The sequence below is a fragment of the Chlorocebus sabaeus genome, chromosome 18 (genome assembly GCF_047675955.1).
Source record: "Chlorocebus sabaeus isolate Y175 chromosome 18, mChlSab1.0.hap1, whole genome shotgun sequence".
In the NCBI taxonomy this organism is placed as follows: domain Eukaryota; kingdom Metazoa; phylum Chordata; class Mammalia; order Primates; family Cercopithecidae; genus Chlorocebus; species Chlorocebus sabaeus.
The window spans coordinates 34,686,632-34,702,714 of NC_132921.1; the positions used below are offsets into that span (position 1 = coordinate 34,686,632).

At 42.3% G+C, this 16,083-nt stretch overlaps 1 protein-coding gene across 10 annotated transcripts in view; it reads left to right on the plus strand.

The window, feature by feature from the left end:
• ZBTB7C (zinc finger and BTB domain containing 7C) overlaps positions 1–16,083 on the plus strand; it is a 381,563-nt gene that overhangs the window by 132,268 nt on the left and 233,212 nt on the right. The gene's annotated exons all lie outside the window — the stretch shown is intronic.

Consider the following 16,083-nt stretch of genomic DNA (forward strand, 5'->3'; position numbering starts at 1 on the left):
GTGTGCCCAGCATACCAATTCCCCTGCCAGGCATGTTTAAGGACTTTGTCAGTCTCAAATCAATTTTCACTGTCTCCAGCAAGATTCTCCAATTGATGAATTAAAAAATAACAAGAAAGCAAAACAACACAGAAAAATCCAAAAACAAAATCAAAACACAAACCCATTGCAGCCCCTGAGGGGACAGCCTGTGAGAAGCTGGTTGACAGCAGAGAGCAGGCAGGCAGTGTTTCAGTTGTTTATTGCCACATAGCAAACCAGCCCTAAATATAGTGGCTTAAAGCAACTATTTGCTCATGATCATGTGGGTCAGAATTTGGGGAGGATGGTTGGGCATGGTGGCTCACACCTGTAATCCCAGCACTTTGGGAGGCTGAGGCAGGCAGATCATGAGGTCAGGAGTTTGAGACCAGCCTGGCCAGCATGGTGAAACCCCGTCTCTACTAAAAATACAAAAATTAGCTGGGCATGGTGGTGGGTGCCTGTAATCCCAGCTACTCAGGAGGCTGGAGAATCATTTGAACCCGGGAGGCAGAGGTTGCAGTGAGCCAAGATCGCACCATTGCATTCCAGCCTGGGTGACAGGGCAAGACTCTGTCTCCAAAAAAAAAAAAAAAAAAAAAAAAAAAAAGAATTTGGGGAGGATTCTGTGGAGACAGCGTTTCTCTCTTCCACTTGGGTGACTCAACTGGGGATAGAGGATCCAAGATGGCGCCACTCCTATGTCTGGGGCCTTGGAGCTGCTCTTGGCTGGGAACCTCAGTCCTTCTGAACATGGCCTAGTCCTCTCTCCGTGGCCTCTCATTCTCTGGGGCCTCTTTCTCCTGTGGCTTCTCTCTGTAGCAGAATAACCTGATTTCTTTGCATGTGGCAGGAACTTGCCTCTGCAAAGTAAAAGCTGCAAGATCATGTCAAGCCCAGAAGGTCCCTGGTGCCACATTCTATTGGTCAGAACAAACCTCATGGCCAGTCCAGATTCAGGGGGAGGGAAACACAGCCCACCTCTTGATAGGTGATTGTTGTGGCCGTCTTTGGAAATAGTCTATCACAGGAAATAATGCATCACCTCCATTGCTGATTTTCCTCTCACCATTGTCACTTCTAAGCCTGTCCCTCTTTACCTTACCCTACTCCCACTGCAAACCCTTCCCCTTGCATCATGAAAGAGAGGGGCTGTTACCTGGCACAAAGGAAGGAGGTCAATTAAAAAAAAAAAAAAAAAAAAAAAAAAAAAGCTCATGTGGTATTTTTGTGGCTATAGATGATGAATCCTAGAACTCTATTGTTCCTTATAAACCTGCTATGTTTGTCTACAAATTTAACACTTGAGAGAATGCTTTGTGATTTCTGTTGCGGGAGCCTCCAGCATGACTGTGAAGCCGGCTGAACCCAAGTGCCTGTTTCCCACATTTTGGTGTGTCCTCACCAGCCGGGGTTGCCCTTCATGATGCAGCCATAAAATGTGCACCTTACACATGGTTAAGCAACTTATTAGTTGTTCTAGCCTTCCTTAGAATAGACGTGAAGTTTAAATTGTCAAACTCTAAGTGAAGTAGCTATTTATTTTGCACTTTTATTTGGGACAGAAAATCTTGGAGTAAGCTTAGGAACACACCTGCAGCCCAGTTATAGCTATTTACAGAGCTGGAAAACAAGAAAATGAGAACAGGAATGAAGAGGGTTGTTTTTCATGAGGTACAGGAAGAAATTTTACAATAGGAGATCCTGGAGGCCACCTCAGGTTGTAAATAAAATCTGAGGCCTTTTTACTGTCTCAAAATCTTTTACCCCATCGCAGTTGCTGCTGTCTTTGTCATCTGCCCTGTCCTCCTCCAGCTCCTCAAATCCCATCAGCCTTTCTCCCCTCCTCCCTCTGTATCCTGAATCCATTTCCAGGATCCCATGCCTCTGATGTTTCCAAAAGCAAATTTCCAAAATCAAATTTGCCTTTGGGAAGAAAACAAGTCTGTAGTTGATCGGTTCCTGTTGCTTAATGCCCTCACTGTAATGCTGGCTTAGCAGATGATTGGAGTTTAAAGAGCTTCTGTTTTTCATTGGTTTTAAATGGGGTATCATTAAGAGCTGAGAGAAGAAAGATGAGGCTCACCAAGGTATACTTCAGAACTGCTCTGTGCCGTTTACCCTCTTCCTGGAAGCTGATGTGAAGCAGCGGTTTCAGGTCCCTTAATGCTACACAAATACAAGTGCAGGGAAAAGTATCAAACGCACATTGTTTCTCTTTGCATACTTAAATTAGTGTGGATTGAGGGTCAGGAGACCTGAGTATGGTAATCCAGCTCCGCCAAAAGTGAACCCTGTGATTTAGGGCAAGTCGCTCTCTGGGCTGTGGCATCTGCGTCTCTCAGTTGGGGATTTGGACTCAATTCAGTCTGTCAGACTCTGGGCCGGGCACTGTACTGGGCACTGGGATTAAAGACTGAGCTAGGCTGTGTCCTGCCCACAAGGAACTCAGTGTAACAAATGATCTCTGAGGTTCTATGATAATTGAAATTCCCTGACAGATGCATGTCCCAATCCTAGGCATAGGAACGCAGCAGCACTGGCTCCTGCAGAGGGAAAAACCACTTCAATGATAGTCTGCTGCCTTCTAGTAAACCATAGGTAGACGAAGAATCTGGGGCCAGTCATTAGCAGGCATATATGTTTTCTTAAGGTTTATTTAGGCAAGCAATCTGCCAGTTCAGCTAAGCTGAGTTTGGTATCTATTAAGTAATTCATCAATTAATTTTCCTTTGCTAATGATCAGACCTTTCTTTTAATTAAGCTGTTGTTTTGCTCACTTGTGACTCTTTTCCAGTAATAAGTACTACATATAATTAGCAAAAATAACTTTGGCTTCAAGTTGGAGATGACAAGGCCCCCAGAGTAAGTCCCTATGAAAGGAAAGGCCAGTGATTAGCAGCTTGTGATATAGTGGGAGGGAGGAGGAGTATCGAGGACACCTCAGCCAGGCCAAGAGCAGGGGCTCATTGACTTAGCAGACACCCCTAACATGAGAGCCAGGGCCCTGGCCTGCAGATCAGCCTCCTGCCCTTTGCCTTTTTGTCAAAGGTTCAATGATTGTGGGAGAGGGATGGTGGCCTGGAGCATACGCTGATAGGAGACTGGAGACAGGTGATGGAACTGAGATGTATTTTACAGCCAGACTCAGCAGAATTTAGTTCCAACAGAACAGAGTGGATGGAGGCTGGAGAGGAAGGGGATGAGTCAGGTGTGACTCCCACATGTTTCTGGATTGAGCTCCTGTGGGGATCAACGCAGCATTTCTGAAAGTAGGGGAGACTGGGAGGAGCGAGTTGGGAGAAATACAAACAGCTTAGCTTTGGCAGTGCTGAGTTTGAGACACCTGCTGAGTCATCCTGGTAGAGATGGCGGAAACCAGCAGCTGAGTGCCACTCTTCTAAGACAGGTTAGGGTGGACATAGTGCTTTTGTGAACTTTTGAGCCTAACTTGCTGTCATAATACTATCCCTATTAAAACAAAACAAAATAAAAACAAGATTTAAGTTCAAAACATCTGACTTAACAAATAAACCATGCAGCACAACTGTTTGGAAGATGGGAAGCAACTATATACGTTTATACTGAAGACTTGCCTGGTACTGAGAGGCAGTCTGGAGTAGCAGAAAATGCATGAGATTAAGAGTCCTAAAAGACTAGTGCTTGGCCCAATTTCATCACTAATAATCTTGTGTAACTAGGGGAAAAAGCATCTGATACTTTGCTTACCTCCTTTACACATGTATCTTGAAAAAGATGGGTAGAAGTGTTATGGAAATTATACATGCTATGAAGTTTACAAAAATTATTTTATTCGCATTGCAATGTGAGTTTCTCAGTGGGAAAGCAGTAAGAAAGGGGTAGGTTCTTTCCCTTGTGATAGTTTCCATGTTCCCTTTTGTTAGCAATATAACACCTGCTTATTGTTTTTTTAAAAAAGGAAAATATAAAAAAAATTAAAAATCACTCATTTTCACTACTCTGAGAAAACCACTTAATATTTTGGCATATCTCTTGTGGGCATTATTTTTGTGGAAGTTTAAAAATTAGAGATTATTTCAAACATGTAGAAGTGTACAGAGAAATTATGTATGTAACTATTATCCATATACCGTGAGTCATAATTAATCAATCTTAATGTTTCTGCCTTATTTTATTCTTATCCTTTCCTTTTTTAGAATTGAAAGTAGACACCATTGACTCTTCCTCCACCCTTCCTCTTCCCTTTCAATTATCTTCCCTTTCTTCTAAAATATAATAACTATTATGTAGTTTTTACTAATCTGAATGTAAAATTATATTTCATTGTTGTTTTAAACTTCATTGAGGTAACTAATTTTTTTCATTTTTGTATACATTTATTAATCTACTCTTTCCCTACTGATTTATAATGCCAAGTTTTCCATATACCAAGTTTATGTTTATCTATGAGTTTCTCTCTAGGATTGCTATTTTTTTTTTTTTTTTTTGCTTAATTATCTGTCTCTATGATAATAACATATAAGTCTTACTGAGTTTTCTAATAAATCTTGATCTATAATAGAGCAAGTCTCTCCAGCATTTTTTTTTCAGAATGATCTTAGCAATTCTTGGCCCTTTATACTTCCGTATGAGCTTTATGATCAGTGTCAAGTACTTGACAAAAAACCTTGATGGAAATTTTTAAAAATTGAGATACAATTTACATACCATAAATTTCACACTTTTAAAGTGTACAATTCAGTGATTTTTAATATATTCACACAGTTCTACAACCATTAATACTAGTTCCAGAACATTTTCGTCGTCTCCAAAAGAAAACCTACACCCATTAACAGTCAGTTCCCATTCCCTGCGCTTCCCAGCCCCTGGAAACCATTAATCTGCTTTTGTTTCCATGGATTTGCCTGTCCTCTATGTTTCCTATAAATAGAATCATACAATATGTAGCCTTTTGTGTCTGGCTTATTTCACTTAGCATAATGTTTTCAAGATTCATCCATGTCCTAGCATAAATTAGTACCTCATTCATTTTTTATGGCTAAATGACATTCCATTGTGTGGATATACCATATTTTCTCTCTCTATGGATGGACATTTGGATGTTTCCACTTTTTGATTATTATCAAGAATGCTGCTATGAACATGTGTGTGCAAGTTTTTGTGAGGGCAGATGTTCTCATTCTCTTGGGTCTATACCTAGGAGTGAAATTGCTAGGTCTTTTGGAAACTGTACGTTTAAACTTTGAGGAACTCTTGATTCTTTCCCAAAGTGACTGCACTGTTTTGCATTCTAGTAAATGTGAAGTGATAACCTGCATGCATTTTTATTGAAACTGAATTGGCTTCTAGATTGGTTTTGGGAGATTAGCCCCTCAGTATTAAGTCTTCTGTCCATCTGGAATACATCTTTCCTCTTGATCAGATCTTTTATTCCCTTCCTGTCATCTTGCTGGATTCCTTTATTATTTTAGCTTTAGGTGTGTTCTCGGGTTCTAAAGAAGCAGATAAATAGAACCAACAGAATATACATACATATATGGAAAGAGATTTGTTATGAGGGATTGCCTTATGTTATTATGGAGGCTAACAATCCCATATTCTGTCATCTGCAAACTGGAGGCCCAGGAAAGCTAGTGGTGTAGTCCCAGTTCAAGCTTGAAGGCCGGAGAACCAGGGGAGCGAAGGGTGTAAGTCTCAGAGGCCAAAGGCCAAAGAACCAGGAGCTCCAGTGTCTAAGAACAGGAGATGTACGTCCTAGCTCAAGCAGAGAACAAATTCACCCTTCCTGCACCCTTTTGTCCTACTTTGGCCATCAAAGCATTGGATAATGCCTACCCACATTAGTGAGAGTGATCTTCTTTACTCAGTCTACTGATTCAAATGCTAATCTCTTCTGGAAGCATCCTTACAGACACCCTCAACACACCCAGAAGTAATATTTTACCAGCTATCTGGGCATCACTGAGCCCAGTCAAGTTGACACATAATAAAATTAACCGTCACAAGGTGCATCATGAACAATGATATCATTTGCAACTAATGAGAATGTTGTTTCTTTCTTTCCAATTATTACACTTTGTTTATATTTTTTATATTGTCTTATTGCATTGGATAGGACTTTGAATTCAGTCATGAATAGTTTAGGTGATAGTGACATAATTTAGGATCCTGTATTGAATGAAAATACATCTAAATTTTCATTATTACATTTGATGTTTGTCATTAGTTTTTAATAAATATCTTTATCAAATTAAAGTTATTTTCTATTCGTAATTTACCAAGTTATCATGACTGAGTATGGAATTTTGTCAAATGCTTTTTCTTCAGCATTTACTAAGCTGATTATATTTATTTGTTCTTCTTAATCTGATAATGTGACACATTATATTAATACATTTTCTGATGATGAACATTTTATATTTTTAGTATAAATGGAAAATTGTAGTTGATAAAGTGTATCAAATATGTATTTGATACATATTTTAAAGAAATATATTTTGTATTATAATATAAATATAATTCTATAATATATTCAACAGAAATATATAATATAAATGTTACATACTATATATAAAATAATATATATAATATAAATAAATATTTGATATATATATCATACACACTATTGATATATGTATCAAATAAATATGTATTTTATATATGTATAAGTGACAAATTGTAGTTGATCATGATGTAATTTTGATGCATTGCTAAATTTCATTTGAGACTTTTAAAAATAGGATTTTTGCCTCTATTGTCATAAGTGAGCCTAGTCAACAACTTTCTTTAATTGTACTCTCTGTGTGACATTATTAAGGTTATACTAATCTCATGAAATTATTTTTCCAGTTTTCCTTCTTATTCTATTCTCTGAAACAGTTTGCTTTGGGTAGAGATTAACCACTCCATAAAGTTTTGGCAAAACTTGCATATGAAGCCTTCTTGGTCTAGTGCCTTTGAGGAGGGAGGTACAGATTTTTATCGGCTTGGTTTTATTTGTGGTTACTAATGTATGCAGATTTTTATTTCTTCTTGAGAAAGTTATGATCATTTATACATATATATGTGGTTTTAAAGAAAATTGTGTTTTTCTGTCTTGGCTCATAGTTTCTTTTTTGATTTAAGAAATATCTACTGTTTTGTCATGAAATTCCCATTTAAATCCTATTGCTATTTTTTTTGGTCCCATATTACTTTTCCTTTTGTGCTATCTTGCTACAGATTTGTGTTCTAAAGAACTAGGTTTAGGGCCGGGCGTGCCTGTAATCACAGCACTTTGAGAGGCTAAGGTGGGCAGATCACAAGGTCAAGAGATCAAGACCATCCTGGCCGACATGCTGAAACCCCACCTCTACTAAAAACACAAAAATTGGTGTGGTGGTGCACGCCTTTAGTCCCAGCTACTTGGGAGGCTGAGGCAGGAGAATCGCTTGAACCGGGGAGGCAGAGGTTGCAGTGAGCTAAGATTGCGCCATTGTACTCCAGCCTTGCGACAGAGTGAGACTCCATCTCAAAGAAAAAAAAAAGAAAGAAAAAGACTAGGTTTAGGTTTTGGTAATTAGTTTCCTCTTTCATTGATATATACTTCATATTTAGTATCGTATCTCTTCTACTTTCTTTGTGTTTATTGTTGTTTTACTAACTCCTTGAGGTGAGCATTAAACTGATTTATATTTATTCCTTCTCTCTTTCTCCCTTGTCTGACACTAATAGTGTTACATCTGTTATCTTGTCATTATTATTTGTCTGGAATGTCTTTTTCCATTACTTTGTTTTCAACCTCTTTAGATTATTCTGCTTTTTATGTTTTTATTATTATGTTTTTTATGTCTTTGTAACAACACTTAGCTGGCTTTTCTTCCCTTTTATTTAATCTGAGAATTTGTCATTTAATAGGTTATTTTAATCCTGTTCTGGACCAAGCTAATGAACCTCCAGTGTGGACTAGAGACCTCTAAGAAAGTGGCTCAGAAGGAGATCACCAAGGAATAAAACATTGTTGGAACCATTTGCCCATCAAAGTGACTTCTACCTTTGAGCTGTGGGCTTCTTCCCTCAGCTCCCAGCAGTCTCCTGAAAATCTTTAAATGTGGACCCAAGTGTCCCTATAATCTCAGGTATTCTTGTAGTTTGAGAGTTTAACATTCCTTATAGTGGTAGATTTCACTTTGAGCATGGTGCTTTCGTCTGCCTATGCTATATCAGCACATGAGGGAGAGAAGCTCCTGATGCTGAACTTTCTAAACAGGGGCTTTTTCTTCTCCACCACTTCATCCCCAGCTTCCAGTATGGTGCCTGATTATATGTGCTATGGTCTGATTGTTGATGTCCCCCACAAAATCATGTGTTGAAGCCTAACCTCCAAGGTGATAGTATTAGGAGGTGTGGCTCTTGGACGGTTATTACGTCATGAGGGTAGAACCCTTAGGAATGTGATTAGTGCTCATATCTCAAAGGCCTGAGGGAGCCTGGTCCCTCCTTCAGTGATGTGAGGACACAGTGAGAAGGCACTGTCTTTGAAACAGAGCAGGCTGGGCATGGCGGCTCACACGTGTAATCCCAGCACTTTGGGAGGCTGAGATGGGTGGATCGCTTGAGGTCAGTAGTTTGAGACCAGTCTGGCCAACAAGACAAAACCCTGCCAATACTAAAAAAACGAAAAAAGTTAGCTGGGGGTGGTGGCATATGCCTGTGGTCCCAGCTACTCGGGAGGCTGAGGCATGAGAATCACTTGAACCTGGGAGGCAGAGGTTGCAGTGAGCCAAGACTGTACCACTGCACTCCAACCTGGGTGGCAGAGCAAGACCCTGTCTCAAAAAAAAAAAAAAAAAGAGAGCAGGCCCTTGCTAGGCACCAGGTCTGCTGGTGGCTTGATCTTGGACTTTCCAGCTACTGGAACTGTGAGCAATAAATTTCAGTTGCTTACAAATTACCCAGTCTAAGATATTTTGTTATCACATCACAATGGACTAGTACAATATGCATATGTATATAGATGCATAGATATATATATATCTACATCTGTGTTTTTATCTACACCCACATTTACGTGTATATGTCTTGACAAGGATGCTTTCCTTGACAAACTTTAGTCAGGCTCACTCCAAGCTGTCTTCTAGCCTAGCCCTTGACCTTGGCCGGCTGAGCCCAGTTTTAGCAAAGAATCCTGCTAAGCCAGTTTATTGAGAATCCCCCCAACCCTTGATATCTGATTACCCTTGATATCTAATCAAGTTCCTCATCCCTCACCCTTGATATCTAAGCCTTCAGCTTGCCTTAAGCAAGAATCCTGTTAAGCCAGTTTAGCAAGAATACCCTGCCCTTGATGTCTAATCAAGTTCTTCTTAGTTATTTCCACCCACTGGCCCCTCACTTTGCTCCTTGGCTGTAAATCCCCAGCTGTCTCTGCTGTATTCAAAGTGGAGCTCAGTTCTGCGCTGAAGTCTCTCTCTCCCCTAATGTGACAGCTTGAATAAAATTTGTCTTGCCATTTTAAACAAGTGTCTCATGCAAAATTTTCTTTCATAGTCTTCTATGTCTATATAGTGAATAAATTAATAAATGAATGACATGGGGCTGGAGAAGTGCTTGTAATTATGAAAAATGTCCTGTTATACTTTGAAACTCAATGCTTAAACAAGTGTATGGCTTGCTGTTCCCAAAGATTTCGCCTCAAACTTGTTCTCATTTGCCTATGGAAAGTATCTTTGCTAAATATTGTGCCCAGTTGCTGAAATGGCTGATATATCTTGAATGCTGGCCTATGGAGAGTGCTTGCAATTCACATCTGTGACATAGAGACATTTAGAAGCTAGAAATCTAAAAGGCCTTTTGTCTTAGTCCATTTGGGCTGCTATCACAGAATACCATAAACTGGGTGACTTACCAACAAAAGACATTCATTTCTCACAGTTCTAGAGGCTGGGAAGTCCAAGATCAAGGTGCCAGTAGATTTGGTGTCTGGTGAGGGGCTGCATCCTGGCTTACAAACAGCTGTTTTTTGCTGTTTTCACGTGGTGTAAGGGTCGAGGGAGTTCTCCAGGGGTCTCTTTTATGAAAGTTCTAATCCCATTCAGGAGGGCTCCACCCTCATGACCTAATCACCTCCCAAAGGCTCCACCACCTTCTAACACCATCTCCTTGGGAGTTAGGATATCAACATGTGCATCTGATAGAGACACACACTGATGTGTCTTTCAACCTGCAAACCAGAACGTGATGTGCTCAGAGGAGCCCTTGGGGAGAAGTTATGGTAAGAGTGGGAAGGAGAATTTGGGTTTCCTTTATTCCTCTGGCCTTGGTTACCATATTGACAACAATGAAGACCCAGTCATGAAAAGACTTTGCTTCCAGACTAAAATGCATTTCACTTTGTACAAACTCCAGCTGAGAGTGTGGTTCCAGGCTTCTCTTTATCCCTGCCAATCAGTTTTAGTTGAATAGAACTGTTGGGGGGCCTTGCTGTCAAGCAGTGAGCACATGCCTTATCTGATGCTGGAGGAATTGTTGCCAGGGATCGGTCAGTGTTGACAATGGAAAGGCCTGGACAAGAAACGGAAAAGAAAACTCTTCCTGTCATATAGTTTCTGTGGTGCTGAGGGGGTATCTGATGAACAGTGGAGGAGGCTGGGCTAGAAGAAGATGACCTTGTGCTTTTATCTAACTTGACCTACAGCAGAAGCTAATCATGAGTCAAAGAGGCAGGTACCAGGGTCTTCACTGCAGCCATATTTGCAGCAGTGAAAATGGAAACAAACATCAAATGACCTCAGTGTCTATTAGTAGAGGAATGGTTGAGCTATAGAGTGCTATGTAATCCTTTAAAAGAATGGGGCAGAGCCTATTAGGATATATGTCCCATTGAAGACCCAATGTCCTTTATGCATAACACGTATCTCATAATACTCCTTTTACTAACCTGAAATGAGACTCATAAATACATGTAAACCTACCTACACATAAAACTAAAAAAAAATCCATTCTATGTAGCTACCTGTAACATTAAACAGAAACAAAAGGAAACTCTATCAGTGCTTAGGCAGGAGTAGACTAGGAGACATAATGAAGTGGCCAGAAGCTTACCCCTGTGCCTGGAGCCACTGCTTTGGTATGGATGCTAGGGGGGTTGTATGGACAGCTTAGTTGCTGAGAGCAGCACTGTTATTGCAGTGAGATTTCTTTTAAAATGATGAGTAACTCCTGCTAAAATTGTGAACAAAACAAAGTCCGTTTCTCTACAGTGCTGGAATGGAGGTCAAGTCTTGGCTGGGTGGAATTGTGGAGGCAATGCAGGTTATTTGGCACCCGCATTTCCAGCATCTAGGGTGTGGTACTGCCTGTGTTAAGAACCTCAGGCTCCTGCCACCTGCTTGTTCTATGGATGAAGAGACTGAAGAGTCTGGGGTTAAAGGCCTAATAGGGACCAGAAACCAAGAGCCTTACAATAGTACTTCTCAGTTGCCTCCTGGATGCCTTCCTCCCTGCCAAGGAGTCAGTGGGAAGAGCAGAAGCTGTGGGATGGGAGGCCTGGGTGTTGGTGGGTCCTAGCTCCGTTGACCACTTAAACCTCTCTGAGCATCAGCTTTATTTCATTTTAAAATTATGTTTGTAGTTTTAAAATTTTGAAGCAATCTCAGATTTACAGAAAAGGCACAAATGCAGTACAAGGAGCCTTCCCTCACCCCTGAACCATTTGTGAGTAAATTGCCAGCCTGATGCTCCATCATCCCAGAATATTATTTAGTGTGCATTTCCTATAAACAAGAACATTCTCCTGTACAACCACACCACAGCCACCAAAACCAGGAAATTCACACTGATTTGCTGCTGCTTCATAATCCTCAGACCCTCATTAAGTCGTGCAAGTGTCTTGATGTCATTTTAGCAAAAGGACCCAGTGGGGAATCACACGGTGCAGCGAGTTCACACATGTCTTTAGTCTCCTGCACTCTGTGGGCAGTTTCTCAGTCTTTCCCTGACTCCCATGGCCTGAACGCTATTTTGTTGAATACAGGCCAGTTATTTTGTAAATGCTCCTCATTGAGGGTTTGTCTGATGTTGGCATGATTATATTCAAGAGGTGCCTCTTTGACAGGATGGCCACAGGAGCAATGCCATGTCCTTCCCATTGTCAGTTTTATTTTCAGTGTGATCATAAGAAAACCTGGGCTCCTTTATTGCACCCTCCCCACAGGCCAGCACTGGGCTCAGTGCTTTACCTGCATGATTTCATTTAGTTCTCCTCTGGGGTGTGTTCCGTTACAATCTCTGTTCTAGAGATGAGCAAACTGGCTCAGGGAGCATAAATAACTTGCCCAGCTTAAATAAAATTCTGAGATGAACCAAGACTTGAACTCCTGTGTTCTAGCTTCACAATTGCTGAACTTATTGACTGTTGTCAAAGAAAACCATAGCCAGACACTAAAGAGGTAAAGACAGATTTTAATCAGAAACTATTGCAATAAGAGAAAAGAGACTTCAGGATAGAACTAAGCTCAATCCTAAACACAACAAGGACAATTGGGGACTTACAGTCAAAGAGCAGAGTTGCAGGAGCAGAGTTAGAAAATTACTAATGGAGACATCAAGGGTTGAAGGACTCTTGCCAAACAAACCTAACAGGATTCTTGCCAAAGGCAGGCCAGGTGATTAGATACAAGGATGGGGTTGATTCTTGCTAAAACTAGACTTTTCAGTTCCATTAGAGACCTCCATGGCACCGCCAGGACTAGAAGGCAGATCCCTCCTCTTACCCCATCTCCACCCGTTGTCTCTCTCCCAGAGACGTGGGTCTCACTTCACCATGAGCTTCCCAAGTGGCGTAACTGTTCTTTTACTTTCTCACCTGCAACCAAGGACTTGGGACCCCTGTCCTTCCACTTCACTTGTGGTGCTGGGGGTTGATTGAGATGACAGATGGAAAAGAGCTTTGCAAAGTGCCCTGTGAAGGTAGAAGATTCTACAGGCTGCCCTTTTGGCTGGCTCCGAGGCACAGTCCGTTGGGGAGTGCCCGCTACATGAAGATGTAGTTAGTTACCATCCCCCGGGTGAGCAGACCAGTTGGTGGGAGCTGGCCGGGTTAGGGGGAGGGTGATGCCAAGGAGGCTGTTGCCATGGTGACTTGGTGGTAGCCCTTCCCAACCTCCCTTAACTGAACCCCTGCAGTCAGGTTTCCAAAGCACTGCTTTCCAGCACATTGGAAAGCTATTTCCACCTCTGTGAAATCTGGATCGTGTCTGACAGCTGAAACCCAGCCTCTCAGAAGACCCCAGAAGGTCCTTCATCAAGCCAAGCCTGGGGAGTGAGACTCTGGCTTCCCAGAGCAGACAGGCAAGCCTGGCTGCATCTGTGAGGATGTGCAGTGACACAGAGCCAGCTGTGGGGAGTGACATGCGGCGAGTGCTCCTTTCTTTGTTTCTCTCTGATTTATCCCAGTTGTGCTCATAAAGGTGATTTGATTTTGTGGTCATTTTAAACAATGAGCAGTTCAGTCTTATTTGCCCCATGATTACAGCTCAGCTTCTGACTGTAATTGATGTTAGCCAGGCTGGCTAATGTAATATCTTATGAAGATTGGCTCATTAATTGACTGTAGAGATGTCACCCACACACTGGAGGTATTAACAGTCACAGGCCTTAGGTAGTGCTGACTCAGCAATGGCGGGACTGCAGATTTCTGTTCCTTCTGTTAGGATGAAGTCCCAACAGTGGGATTACTAGGTTATAGGGTACAGATATCTTTATGGATCTTGATGTGTTTTGCTAAATATTTTACCCAAATGTTGTACCAGATTTTAATGTTACTAGCCATTTACAAATGTTCTCACTTGCCTACTGTCCTACCAGCATTTGATTTATTAACTCCATTTTGGGGGGCTAATTTATAACTATAAAATGGTATACTGTTGCCTTACATTGCATTTGGGGGGTTTGAGTGGTTTGTTTTGCATATCTTTGATTACTAATCTATTACTAACTATTTAATATGTGGGTTTATTATTTGTTTTTCCTCCTATATATTGTCTGTTTATATCCTTGGCTCCTTTCTGCTGAGGTTTTTTTTTTGTTTTTTTTTTGTTTTGTTTTGTTTTTTTTTTTAGCAGCTTTATTGTCACCAAGGAGCCACAGGGACACAGGGACATGAATAGACACAGTTCCCAGTCAAGAGCGAGATAGCTCACCCCCCTCAGGACTCTGCTGTGGAAGGTTGTGGAGAGAGGCCAGGAAGGAGGTCAGGAAGGTCATTTTTGAGAGCTCAGCTGCATGCATTCATTAAGTCCTTTTTTTATTTTTTTTGAGACGGAGTCTCGCTCTGTTGCCCAGGCTGGAGTGCAGTGGCACGGCCTTGGCTCACGGCAACCTCCGCCTCCTGGGTTCCTGCCTCAGCCTCCTGAGTAGCTGGGACTACAGGCACCCGCCACCATGCCTGGCTAATTTTTTGTATTTATAGTAGAGATGGGGTTTCACCGTATTAACCAGGATGGTCTCGATCTCCTGACCTCCTGATCCGCCTGCCTCGGCCTCCCAAAGTGCTGGGATTACAGGCGTGAACCACCGCGCCCGGCCATCTATTCCTTTGTTTGAGAAAAAGAAGAGACAGTTCCATTTTCTCGAATCCTTAACTCTGGTGTCTGGACGAGTGGCTGCAGAGTGGATGCAGAGATGAGCACAGTGTGATGCTGCCCTCAGGTTGCTGATGATCGCAAGGAGGCTGCACCAGCGTCTCCCTGCCGACATGAGCTGCTCGTGCTGGTGCCACGTGAGTGGTGCTACTTGCAAGTATATTGGGGGCCCAGAGGACAGAAAGATCCATGTGGGCTGAGGCAGTCAGGGTGTGGAGGATGGTCCTGAAGAATGGGTAAGATTTAGCCAGAAGGAGAGACCTGAAGGCCTTGCTAGGTGGGGGAAAGTGTCCGCCAAGCACTGGGGACAGGAACTTTTATGGTGTTTGTGGGACAATGAGGAGGTGAATCAGGCTGGAGCACATGGTTCCCATGGGAGCTGGGGCCACTCTAGGAGAGGAAGGAACAGTGGCTCATGCTATGAGCAACCTGGGCCAGGCCAGGTGCAGGTTACCCTGAGTGGGCACAGAAGGCATTCTGGTGGTGGGAGCATGAGAAGACAGAGTGGGTACAAGGTGGACAGCTCTGCAGCGAGGCCCAGCTGGTGCTCTTGGCTCGCATGTTCTGCATCCAGTGATACTGGCTGCTGGGCACTGTCAGGCTGTATAACTGGTCTGGGGCATGCTCTGTAGGCTGGTCTTGGTAGAGCCCAAAACTGCCCCATCTGGCTACATAGCCCTAAAGACAACACCTAGTAACATGGAGTGGCAGGGACGTGCAGTCTTCTTGAACTTAAATTGGATTAGTGATTGTGTGTTAATGGGTTCCTGTCTGTTGGGTATGTCACACAGGAAAAAAAGGCTGGGTAACATTTCTCTGTGTGTTGATCATTTCCTTATTTATAAAGTAAGTCTGTAGAGCTTAGTCTAAGAGGAGACCACTCTACACTGTTGCTGTTTTCTGAGCATTTCCGCATCATCTGTATGAGCCTTAATTTCATATACTGCCTGGTGTTTGTCTTGGAGGGTTTCTTGTGGGTAGGTCTCATCTCCTTAGTGAGACAGCAAGCTCTGAGGATAGGGGAGTAGCAGGCTTCTTCCCAGAATCCCAGCAGGGCAGGACCACAGGGTGTGGACACCGTAAGTGGTCAGGATACCCCTGTTGCTTGGTTATGAGCCACCTTCCAAGTATTTCATCCTTCAACTTCACTGAACTCCCCTGAAGCTGGAAGCATGAAGTGCTAGGGTGGACCGTGAGCCAGGGAGCTTGGGTTCACATCCAGCTCTGCCGTCCTCTCACTGTGCAGCCTTGAGCCGGTCATTTTACTCTCCTGTGCCTCAGTTTCCCCAGCTGTACAATGAGACAGCCATTGAAAATGGAGGTAAGGATATTTCAGATTCATTTCCATGTTCATGCTTTCTTCACATACTCCTGTGACTTTCTAGGGATGTGAATCCTAGCCCTGTGACTAGATACACTGGAATGTCCCAGAGGATAGGGAAGAGGACCTTTGTCCCCT